Source organism: Myiozetetes cayanensis, unplaced genomic scaffold (assembly GCF_022539395.1).
Source record: "Myiozetetes cayanensis isolate MyiCay16 unplaced genomic scaffold, myiCay2020 scf2-11, whole genome shotgun sequence".
Classification (NCBI taxonomy): domain Eukaryota; kingdom Metazoa; phylum Chordata; class Aves; order Passeriformes; family Tyrannidae; genus Myiozetetes; species Myiozetetes cayanensis.
Genome location: NW_026087411.1, coordinates 52,914,640 through 52,927,080, shown reverse-complemented (window position 1 = coordinate 52,927,080; position 12,441 = coordinate 52,914,640). Strand labels below are relative to the sequence as shown.

Here is a 12,441-nt window from a genome sequence, read left to right as displayed (position 1 = left end):
TTCCAAAGAATTTCAAAATTTTGAAATTTACATTGGGTTCAATTTAGAATGAAAGTCCCAAATTTTAAAATTCCTCCTGCAAGAGGAAGTTTCTCAGAAGGATTCACTCTGAATCAACTATGCTGGTTTTGTTATTCAATACAGTACTAGAATGTAAAATACAGAAATACATTAAAAATGTGAAGTCATTTTCGGATGAAACACTGACACTGTTAGCTCTGAAGGTGTCCACACCTGACATATTCACAGTGTCTTTTCCCTAATGCACATTTCTGCAGAACTGAGAATTTTGTGAGGCAGTTCAGCTTTAATGAATCTATATTTTTGATACTTCTTTTCTGACCATGTTCTTGTTTGAAGAAACACCCATGCAACTTTTCCTCACTCATCTGTCTCACTTTTATTTTGAGAACTCTTCAGGAATAGCTTTTGTTCTCATGTCAGTTCTTTGTTGAGGAACTGGCTGTCATGATGTCCTACCCCCAAGACTTGGAAGTGATTCATAAAAAAGGAAAGTTTAAAAAAGATTACACCCAGTTTGGGCTGTATTGCGTATTTGAGATAGCATGCTTCACCCACAGGACAAGATGGTAGATGCTGAATTTAACTTATTCCCAGAAAGAACCTCTTCAGTGACCCATATAGACACCTCTTGCTGACAGCAGAAGAACAAATTATCTTTACTGCCAATGCTTTATTTGCAGAGAATTCAGCTTTTTGTTACCTCTTTGCAATTGTGTTCTTTCGTGTTCATAGCAGCTCATAATTACAGGGTGTTTCTAATTTTCCAGGGAATGTGGACATTTTGAAAAGAAATACAGTATTAACAGCAGTGGGGTGAGTGCTTTCAAGAAGGTAAGCTTAGATCAATACACTCGGAGACTTTTGCTAACTTGGATCTTAAAGTAAGGAGGGGGGGACATGACACACTCCAGGAAGGAAAGCAAAGTCTAGAAGGTGCCTGAAAGCAACTGTAGCTCACTGACAGAATGAGGTGAGGTCGTCCTACAGCACTGCAGACAGAGTGAAGCAGACTTTTTATTTGTTGAGTGCATGAAAACATCTGAGGCAAAGGAAAAGCTATTTCAAATGGGCATTAGCATGCCTGTTGGCACTCTCAGACTGATATCAAGGGCGCCCTTGAGCTCAGAGCCAAGTGGAGATACACCCCTTGAGAACCCGAGGTGACAAAGTGCAGGTGGAAATGCTGTTCAAATGTATATTTAATGGACATGGGGATAAGCTGTGTTCCATCCAGTGAAGGCAGAAAAAAAAGCCCGAAAAAGCCCTCTAACAATATCTCATGGTTGATAGCACTAATGGGAAGTAGAACTTCAAAACCAATAGTATTACTCTAAAGCCAACAAATTCAACTGCAGAAATGAGTGGACAAGTAGCAATTTTTAAACCCACTGCCCAGTGGGTCGTGTGTGTTACCCTTTGTACCTGAAATGCAGGGAAAGTAGAGCAATTAAAACCACCTTCTGCAGAGTCCAGCCCAGGTTATGTGGATTTGTTTGGTTTTTTTTCCCCTCTAGATCTTCTTTCTGATTTTTGTGGTAGCTAAAAGGAAGTTACCCAGATCAGAACCAAAGTAGAAATTGCCCTTCTGCCATTTGCTGTCAACAATCACCATTTTCCAGTAACTAAAAGCTGTAAGGAGAATACTTCAAAGTTTAATTGTCAATAAATATATTTAAAATGCTAATGTTAGTTGCCTTACAAGTATTTATTTATTTCTTATGAAGACCTCTTCATGCAGTTGCAGAAGTTTCCGGGTATTATAAACCAGTTCTTGCTTCTGTGCAGAAGCTGAGAATTTAGGGTTTATGGTTTGCTCTTTCTTGTTCCCATTCAACTGTGATATACAATCTTCCCACTGGCTTGTTTTTTGTAGGCTAATATTCACCAAGTCTGGCATTCATCTCACCTAACTGTAGTTATTCAAAAATTGCGTGGTTATCTAAGTGAGTAGTCTGGGCCACCTCTGTAGTCAGTGGTGAGACTCAGGCAGGTTGATTCATTCCATCCTCCCAGGTATCACCCTCTGGAGGTGCCCGAGTCTCTGCAGGGAGACAGATGGCTAAGGTTAGGCGAGGTGAACCTCAACCCCAGCGCTCAGCAATAACTGCTTGGCGTGTGCCCAGAACACCTGGGGTTCCCTGGGGAAATCACCCATCCAAACGCTAGTTAGAACTTGCATCTTTTAGCATCCAGAATTAAAAGAGTTTATGTGCTTTCTTTCGGTCCAGTGTACATGTAGGTTTTGTGCGTAATAGAAAAAACTTTGCCCTATGTTTGACCTACATACTTAAACACAAATACAGCTTTTAAATTACATATTCAATATTTTTATATATCCGCTGTCTGTGTGAACATGCACATATTTTCTGCATAATAATATTCAGATATATGGTTTTCTATGATATTTTACTACTAAAGTGCTGGCAATATGCTCAAAGCTTTACAAAATACAGATAAAGGCAATTCCTGTCAGAAGGAGGTTGTAACAAAGATGAACGTTAGATTCACAGGGAATGAGAGAACAGAAGATTCTGGGTTCACTGTTTGTTTTTTAGCCTCATTTCCCTAGAAAATGAGGCCTCTGTGTTGCACTGTGGGTGAGGTGAGGTGTGTAGCTGTCTTCTCAGTGGCTTTTGAACTGGTTGGCCAGCTTCAGCCAAATATAACCAAAGAACAGGTTTTTTCAAGAGACAAAGCTCTTTGAAAAAATACAGATTTTTGGAAGACAAAGTGATGTTACTGGGGAAAAGTATAGTGTGAGCCAGTATTAGGTGTTAGAGTGTCTACAACGGAATCTTACACAGAAATCCAAGTAGGGGAAGAGCATCACTTGTCACTGGTGTTGTGCTAATCCCTAGGGAATTAGGCAAGGAAACCCATAGGAAGCAATGTATTGCTGATTTTATGGCACAAGAAACATATTCTGCACTAGTAGTGGCCTTTATGTCTGAACCTTCCTTAAGAATGGAAGATTTTAAGAGTTCTCCCAACTATGGGGACAAATCCCAAGTGGAGGAAGGAGCGGTGGAAGAGGGAGAAGCTGAGGGTTGGTAGAACTGTGTTGGTAGAAAGTGTGAAAGCAAAGAAGAATTTAGTATTCCTACAGCCTCTGCCATTTTCCATATGTGGATATATCTATCAGTTCTATTCAATATTACATTAAAATTAATGTTTTTCCTTAGGTATCATGTTCTTGGCTAGTTTCAGCAGGTGAGGGCATCTCTGATTAGCTGTGCATTGTGGATTTCTACCTCATGCTGTATGATAGCTCCAGTGGCTTTGTAGGAAGGGGTAAACTTCCCTCATCTGCTCTGATATTGTTTTCAAGGTACAACTATATCAACTTATGAAAAGAGCTGCTTAGATATCACTGTCAGAAAAAGCAGAGGAAAGAGTTTATTGGCCAAATAGGTCAGTTCCTGGCCTGGGCTTTCCTATGAGTACAGTTTTATGAACACACTTTGCCAATAACAGGCAGTTCCAGGATGCAAATAGTTTCCATCCATGTCTGCTAATGGTCAGAATTAGGAGTATTTTATCAGATGTGGCGCATGCCTCTGATGCACATGATGTCTATTTTGATTTTGATGTCGATGCAGACTATTTCACAGAATAGACTCTTGGCTATTTGGAAGACAGAAGAGGGGGGTCAGGTTTCTAATTTGAGTTTTTCTTATTACATATCCTTAGTCTTCCTCAGCACAAGAACAGGTAGACTTGGGTTGTTGAACTGGGTGAGATGAAATAGGTGCTGTGCTTCTAGCCCACACACAACTTCAGCTGTCCCCAGAGCTCTGGACCACCCTGTGTAATGCAGGTTGCCTAGGGCTGTGGGTGCAAGATGCTTTGTGAATCTCTTTCCAGCCCAGCTTGTTGCCTTTTAGGCAAGCTGTTTACTCTATCTTGCTGGTATTTTGGACTTTCATCTTCCCAAGAAGCTTTTCCAGAGAAAGCTGAGGGACAAAGAAACACTCTGGGCAGAAAGGAACACCATGGCAGTGATAGCAAGTGTTTTCATTGTACCTGCCCACCTGCCTTGTGTCTGTCCTTGGACTGATTCCTGATCAGTGGAAGAACTGATTGGGTTACAGACTGTAGGGAGCAGAAGTTTCTGCCACTTCCTTCTAAATTTCTGTGTCCCCCTTGTCATGTTTTGGCTGATGACCCAAGATTGTATCACCCAAGACATGCTGCACTTGCAAGTGGTGAGGTGTATCAATAGTTTTCATCTTTCTCTAAAACATGAGGTACTGGCCACTAGATTTGATTTACAATTAAATGGCAAATCCTACAGTATATTCCCAGGACCCCAGGAGTGATAAGTCACTTGAGTTGTATTTTTAATAGATTGTTATAAATCATTTTTATATTGCCGTAATTGAATAAGGTGCTTTAGAGAAACAGAAGACTGTACATTCCCTGCCCCTAGGAGTTTGCTTGCTAAGTACATCTTGAGGTACAAAAGGTACTTTGTGTAATTTTATGCAGTGCAAGCCCTTGCTACTAATGACAGTGCTATAAATGCGGCCCATATCCTGAAACAACTTAATGTGTGCTTAACACTGAGGATTTAGAGTGCCTCCGGATGAGCACGGTGATTCATGCCAGAGAGTACAAAAGGCTGCCTTGTCGGCTGCACCACCTGCCCTTCTGCCAGAGATGGCTGCCCTGCCGCTGAGCCAACAGATGCGCGGGTGCGCTGGCTGCGGTGCCGCGGTGCCTCACAGCCCCGCGTGCAAGCCCAGGACCTGCGAACAGCCAGGCTGGGTCAGAGCTAAAGGTCCATCCAGACTGGTGCCATCGGCTTTCTTACAGTGACCAGGGAAAGAGCAGAAGGAACAGGGCAAACACAAAGTGACCCATCCTCTGGCATATTATCCCAACGTGTGACACAGAGCGTTTTAGGGACTTTGCGAGCCAAAGTTTGTTTACTGTGCTGATAGACCTATCTTCTGTGAGTTTAAGCTTAAACTGAAATCAATATAGTTGCAATGTGGTCATATTCTAGCCTGGGTAATTCAAGTCTGCATTTTCAACTTCCCTTCATGCATCTTTTGATAAAGCATTTGTGCCCTAAAGCTGTGGTGTAGTGTTTCCTAGTACAATTTTGTAGCAGCTGCATTCCACCCTAGAGATAGGTGCGTTTTGGTGGTAAGTGATCCTTGGATTTAAATAATCTATAATTCTTTGGAGCACTTTTTGGGCTTGTAAAAGGTGTTATACAAATCAATGAATAATTTTCACTCACCATTGTTTGTAATATATTTTTAGTTTTCAAGTGAAAATAAAATTTCTTTCCCTATTGATTTTCTTTTTTTATGTTTTACCAAATTGATTTTTCCTTTTCCTAATGGAGCAGAAACTAACATATCTGGATTTCAGTTACTTCACCCTTTCTGATTCAGCATCATTTAGGATATCAGAAGGAATAAAAACAGCTCTAAGGAATAGTATTCATTCATTAAGTTCAAGGGAGCTGACACTGTTTTAATCCATTTTGAGGGAGAGTGTTCCTTTTGGGTTTTTAAATTTCATCAGTGGATTTGTAGGTGTTCTCTAAACAAGTATTAAAGAGTCAAATATAAATATGACTCAGGAAAGTGAGGTGGGAGAATTAAGCAGTTTAAGGTAGGCCAGACTGTTGAGTTGCAGAATAAAGGTTTGGAACTCTCACTGACAATGGGGACAGGGTTTTGAAACTGTACTTCCATTTCTGCACACCACAGCCCTTCTACATTCAGCTGGAACATCAACAAGATAAGTATTCTTATGATATTTTCAAATCAGCTTTGCTCAGGAAAAATCACAGTTGTTTTCAAATCCCCATTTCTGTCAAAGGCTGAACCTCAGCTAGGGGCTTGGTTTTGTAAGATGCCAAGCACTCCTTCCCATTTAGGAGATTAAGAGGGCCTTTGAGCATCAGGTAGCTAAGAAATAACTTGAGGGTTGTGAAAGACTAGAATATTCCCCCAAAATAACGTGTTATCTGAAATAAATCGTATTATTGGCTTCTGAATCAGTGTTTGGTTAGGAGGCTCAGCTATGATTGGAGGTTTAATACAGTCACTGACTACAAGATAGTAGTTCAGGCTACAGTGGGGAAAAATGAGATTAGAAAATGCTGAGGTAATTTTTTTTTAAATTTATTGGGTCACATGAAATTCAACCTGGGGTAGGGAGAACCAGAGAACTGGCTGAAACAATCCCAGAAAGTTTGGTGTTTATCCCCAGATGTCATGAAGGACAGGAGATGTTCTGGAGGATAGAAGAAGAGCAGAGATAGTGTCTATCCATAATAAGGAGAAAAAGCTGAATCTGGGGATTTGTCGTCAAGTGAGACTTGCCAATACACGGAATGAACAATCAAGCAACAGACCGTAAACACCTTGAAGGGAACAGCGTTATGAGCAGGACATCTAGCAGGTGTTTGTCAGGAGTAAATCACCTGTAACCAATCTCTTTTCCTTGTGAGACAAAGCAACAGACCTTGTAGAAAGGAAAAAACCCAATGGCTGTCAACAAGTCTTGATTGTAATAAGGTTTTTGATGCTGTTTTGCAAGACACAGTCATAAGACATGGAGAAATCAGGACAAGAAGGAACTACCCTGTCCTACAGCTGCATGGCAAGCTGGAGTCAGAGGGCAGTTACCAATGGTTACCTGTGGAACTGTAAGGGGATTGTGAAAGGTGTGCTTTGGGATCTGTACTGGGCCAGAGTGTGAGGTGTGATGGTGGAAAACAGAGGGCTCTTCTTTGCTTTTCAGGCTGGGATGGGATGTGGGCCAGGTGGAAAACAGGTTTAGAATGCAAAGTAACCTGGAGAAGTTGGACGAGTGGCCTGTACAGATGGGGGTGTGGACAGTTGCAAAACTCTCTTCTGTTGAGGTAGGAACACTCAGTGACATTAATGCAAGGAGAGTAAATGACTGGCAAAGCAGCTGTCTTGAAGAGAAGGGTCTGGGTTCTGGAGTGGATCATCTCAGAGGAGGTTATAGGTGACACGTGACTCAATAAGGTGATGCACTTTTGATCAACTAGTAACATGATCCATGAGAGAAGACTGAACAAATTGGGGTTGCCAGGTCTAAAGAAGAAAGAAGGAACATGATAAATTTTGAAAGGTTACTGAAAAACAGAAAGAAATAATCTGTCCTCTTTGTCTGCGGGGACTGGGGATAATGGGTTGTAACCTCAGTGAGAGACACAGCTCAGATGCCAGCAAGATCCTTCTACTAGTGATAATTGCAAAAAGGGAAAATAGCCTGCTTGGAAACTTACCAAATGGCCATCCTTGGGGGTTAGACAGATTTCAGTCCGGAATAACATGGGTTTCATTCATCTTGCCTTTGGGATATGAACTATATGTCCTTCTGAGGTGCCTTTCAGCTTCAATTTCTTGAACAGAAGAATCTTTTAACTTCATTTTAATCTCTTTTCATTTTAGTCCAGATAAACCTACCTAATCTATGAAGAGTTAAGATTTCCTGTGTTCCTCATTATCTTACACAATAGTTAGCATTTAGCATCAATTAAAATGGCAAAGTCTTACGATTCTCTCTCCACCTTTGCTAAGCCTTATCCATTACTCTTGAACCAGTTAAATAAATATGGTTTAACTGCAGTCTACTGAATAAATGTTCTCTCTTTCTTTCTCTATATGTATGTCTGTACATATATAATATATATATATATATAAAATTATGATTCCATTTATCCCAAGTTTCTGGAATTTATTGATTTTTTTAACAGTGTTTAAATTACATCCACTTTTATGGAGACAAATCTGTTGAAGAATTAAACAGCAAAGTTTGCTCCAATCTATAAACATGACAGGGGGATGATTTCCTCTCATTTGCTAAATATACAGCTCCTTAGTTGGAGACATAAATAAGAATGTTGCCTAAGTAGGTCATATTTGAGCTAGGGCTTTTCAAAAGACATGAAAGCACCCACCGTGAATATACACTTCAAAGCCAGAACCCATTTTTTTGTGCACATTTTGTTCCCGAGAAGTTTTCCATCTGTTCTAATGTCATGGCTTTGCCACAGTGGCTTGTCCTCAGACTCTATATCTCTGGAAACTCATATGTTTTACTTTTTAATGCGGCAGGTAAAGGAGATAATTGGAAGACCTTCAGAGACAGGCTGGGGGGTTGGGCAGGGGAGAAGGGGGAATCTTTTACTTCGAAATGGAGATGAAGGACAGACTTCCTCTGCTCCTTGTTGTTAGATAGCTAGTTTGATTGGATGCCAGGAACTGAAATAAGCCAGCGTGCATTTTGAAAGGCTTTTCGAGGAACAAATCTGAAATTAAAAGACAGACAATATTTATAGAGGTTAGTGAAGTTCACTTCACCCCGCTCTCTGTAGCAATGCACTTCCAAATTCAAAATTCTTGATGGATTTAAACTCTTTTTCATCAGCAATAGTCCAACATGATCTTCCTGTCACTTTTTCAAATGATGCCTTTCTGACTTCTCCATGTAGCTCTGAATGGGGAGGAAGCTTCCTCACTAATATGTCACTCAACCCACCCACCTAGACACCCACATCTCGTTTGAAGCCAGCATAGAAAAAAAGGACCACCACACCACACACCCTGGATTGTAGCCATGCTGAAGAAAGTACTTCTTTAAATATCAGTATCAGTGAGCATTGGTCCTAAGGGTGAAGACAGAAATAAAACAGCTACTTATTTGCATCTCAAGCCAACCCTCAATCTTATAAAACAAGTGGAGCTGTGCTTTTGCTATTTTACCTGCAAATCAGTGTCAGCATCAGTGTGTTACATTTATACAAGAACGTCTATTTGTTTGGGTTGTAGAGTGCACACCACTCACACAGGAACTCCTGGATCACACCTGGGTGCTGTGTGACTCGTGAGTTGCCCTACTCGGGGTCCAGTTGGTGACACTTCTCTAATGGCCTGAGGAAAAAAAAGAAACATCCAGGGTCTGGGGTTGGCTCTGCAAGGAGCTGGCTTCTGTACCATTGCTGATGCAGTAGTGTGGAAATGACACAAAAGTCCGGGAATGGGTGTGTAGGAAGCAGACACCAGCAGGGGCAGTGATTACTTGGGAAACAGGAGGCCTGCACACCTAAAGGCCATGTGCATATGCCTGAGCAAGTCCACAGCGATGGACAGAAGAGCTGAGCTCAGCCATGGGGGTCTGCATGTCCCAGGACTGTGCCTGGGAGAAGGCTTGCATGTGATATAAAGACCCCCTCTGGTGTCTTTGGCATATCGGCCAGGCATATTGCCCAGGGAGCGAAAATCTTTGTAAGTGTCTGCAGAAAGTCTTCTGGGGCTATCTGCATCTTCACACCCTGAGGCTGGTAACATCTACCATTACCACCAGCAGCCAACCCTGAGACAAGTGAGTACATTTAGTATATCACCACTCACATATATAGCAACTCTTTGGGCAGCACTTGTGTTTGCTGGTCTCTAAGGAAAAAGCAAAATTCCTTTCTTCCTTCATCTCAAAGTGCCTTCATGACACAGTCCTAGCAAGCCTGTGAAACAGTCAAGATTCAGAGCAGGATGGACTGCCACCTGGTTCACAGCAACACTTGGCAGCGGGATATGTGGAAACACACCGCCATATACAATGAAATTGATTTTTTGCCCATTACAGAAAGAAAGAATAGCACAAGAATTTGCTTCAAAAGACTCAGCAGTTAAGGGCAGAGTGAATGTGAGTCATCTGTCCAGGAAAAGCTGTGCCAGATGCAGACACGAAGTAGTTCTACATGTTAATACAACTTATGCAATGCTGGTCCTATGACAGGGAACATTTGCTGTCAGTCTGTGAGGTGGTACATGCACATGCGTGCATACATATGAACTTCAGTGTAATTTGGAGTTGTTTAGTTTGCTGATTTGCCAGCTATTCATTTTAGGGAACTTTTAATATGTCCCAAAGTAATTTGAATGCTTACAAATATTGCCTTTTGACCCAGAGATTAGCAATACAGACACTAACTGCAAAGCTAGCTAAAATTTGGGATTTCAGTTTGAAAGAAAAGCCATTGTTTTGAAACATGACGTATTTTAAAGCAAGCAATCCAAAGAAAGACTGAAGAAATTTCTGGCAGCTCCTCGGGCTTTACACCTGCTCAGTGGAACAGAGAGGACAGTGGAATGAAGCCCTGACAGTGAGCCTTTGCTGGCAACTCCTGAGACTCCTGGCTTCAGGGTAGCTCTGCAGGGAAGGAGATTCTACGTGCTGAAAAGGAATCCCAGATACTAAGGTTCACTTCCAAAAACTTGACTGAGATTCCCAGAGAGTTGAGATGTCGGCTGAGTTTGGGAAAGCAGCAACAATTTGGGAAGGAATGAATTACTATTTTTTGATCAGAAAATTTCTAACCAAATTATCTTCAAAAGGCTTTGGTGTTATTCTATTTGTGGAACAGGAAACGTGCTGAATCCCTTCTTTCTGGAACCATCCTGAGGTCCTTAAACATCCTGTTCTGAATATCAAAGCTTTTGGAGGTAGAACACGACATCTTACATTGCTGAGGACAAATAATGGCCAAAATACTCTACGCTGACAGCTCGAGGCTTGCAAAAACCCCAGGGCGTGTTTGTAGCCAGTCAGAGAGACCTTATCTTCCTTACAGAGAAGCCCAAAGCATGAAGCTGAGGGCTGGTTAGACCCCTGCCTTGTGGAAGAACAGTTTGCTGGTCCTCATGAGGGAGACTCTGAGGTCCTGGAAGGTGGAGTCAGGCTGTTTTGGTGCTACAATGTGATTTACTCAGCTGTTTCCCATACACCATGACTTTATTTATCTGCTGTTCCTTGTATTGTTCAGGTTGTACAGATGGGGAAATTTTTACACTTGGGAGTGGATATGACTCTTGAAATATAGACCCAGGGTCACATGGATAATGCATGTTGCTGTTTGGATTCCAATCAGTTGTGAAAATGCAAGAGGATTAAAGGTTTTCCTTTTGCTCACTTGCTAATGGGTGCATACATCTTCTTTTTCATGCTATTGCAATGAAAACACCTGGAAATGAACTGGGGGTTTGAGGATTCAGAGAAGGAAAATGAGCTGCCAGTGCTGAAGGCAGTCGAGTAGCAGACAGCAATATGCTACTGCTTGTGAGGCACTGCTGGGAGATAGGGAAACAGAGGAGCACAGAGGTCAGTGCTATTAACTATGTGGAGTCGTATGTGTGAGTGAGAGTAGGGCTATTTCAAACTGGGCTATTAATTTTTACCATATTTTGCTGAGTTTTTTCATCTTCATTTTTAAGAAAGAAGATACACTTTTGGTGAGGGCTTGTAAGCTGCTCTGAGAGGAACTCAGTGGCATCATATTGCTGGATCTAGCACTGATCTCTCTGAATTCAAGAGGCTGGTCCCAGTGAAAGACTCAGGGAACAGGATCAGCCTCTTGGGAGTCCAGATCTTCCTGACTTCTTTGCTTGGCTGCTCGTCTCACCTGTGAAATGCATGAGCTGTAAGCACATGAAACACCACGGCATAAAATAAATTCAAATTCCTAAGATGCCCAGCTCTAAAAACCGCCAGCAGCAAAGCAAGCGTTGCAGTGGTAATTAACTTCCATGATGGCAGCTTTGGGGGAGCTGCACATTGGGCTCTGTGGGAGATTTGGTCTGTGGACTGAGAGTGCTGTGGAGGGGAGGGCACGGGCTGGTGGCGGGGCCCCCAGGACTGGTGAGCACAGCAGGGTGTTGGAGGCGAGCAGCCCTGTGGGGAGGAGATAAAGAAAAGGGCCCTTCAGTACCTCCAGTGCCTTCTGTGTTGCTCCTGCCCCTCCGAATGTGGCAGCTGCTCAGAGAGGCCACGAACTAAGTTTGCTTCTCCTGAGTGCTTGCTGTAAACAGTGCGTACAGAAGCGCTGATTATACATCGGCTCTCTGGGCTAACTATAGCACAGTAATTAAAGGGGTGAGAACATTTTGGAGTACTTTCAGCCACTTGTTGTCTGTGTAATCCCCCTGTGTTTGGCAATAAATAGAACTTTTAAGTTTAATTAATATACACTTGGCTGGCTATCCATTTAAAAGTATGCTTCGGTGGGCTGAGACATTATCCACTTATGCATAGTGTCGCTGGTAGAGCTGGTGCAACACTGGAGAGGGAGTGCAGGGCCAGGGCAAGGGGTGCTGGCAAGCCCTGGAGCATGGCTTCATGTCCCAGGGAATGTAGGTCAGTGGGCAATTCAGAGCATGCTCTGACACAAGCACACAGGCACTGCAGGAGAATACAAAGTAAATAAACAGCTTTTCTCCTGAATGTGGGGCAGCTTGGGCTATTTTTTAAATTTATTTCTGAACGCTGAGTTTCGTAAGCGAGTTCCTCCCAGGCTGAGGTGTCAGAGGGTCAAACGAGTCTTGAGAGAAAAATGGAGTATAGTATCTCTCTTTTCCCCTCAAACTT

The 12,441-nt window shown here is 42.3% G+C and overlaps 1 protein-coding gene and 1 long non-coding RNA gene across 3 annotated transcripts in view; one reads left to right on the top strand and one right to left on the bottom strand.

Annotated features, from left to right (window-relative positions):
* The window catches only part of LOC126640436 (uncharacterized), a 102,610-nt gene that overhangs the window by 52,122 nt on the left and 38,047 nt on the right, over positions 1–12,441 (top strand). For both annotated transcript variants that reach the window (XR_007629040.1, XR_007629039.1), the window contains exon 3: positions 792–855. This is a non-coding gene — a long non-coding RNA (uncharacterized LOC126640436). The remainder of the gene's footprint in view (positions 1–791; positions 856–12,441) is intronic.
* ZDHHC14 (zinc finger DHHC-type palmitoyltransferase 14) overlaps positions 1–12,441 on the bottom strand; it is a 645,017-nt gene that overhangs the window by 627,766 nt on the left and 4,810 nt on the right. The gene's annotated exons all lie outside the window — the stretch shown is intronic.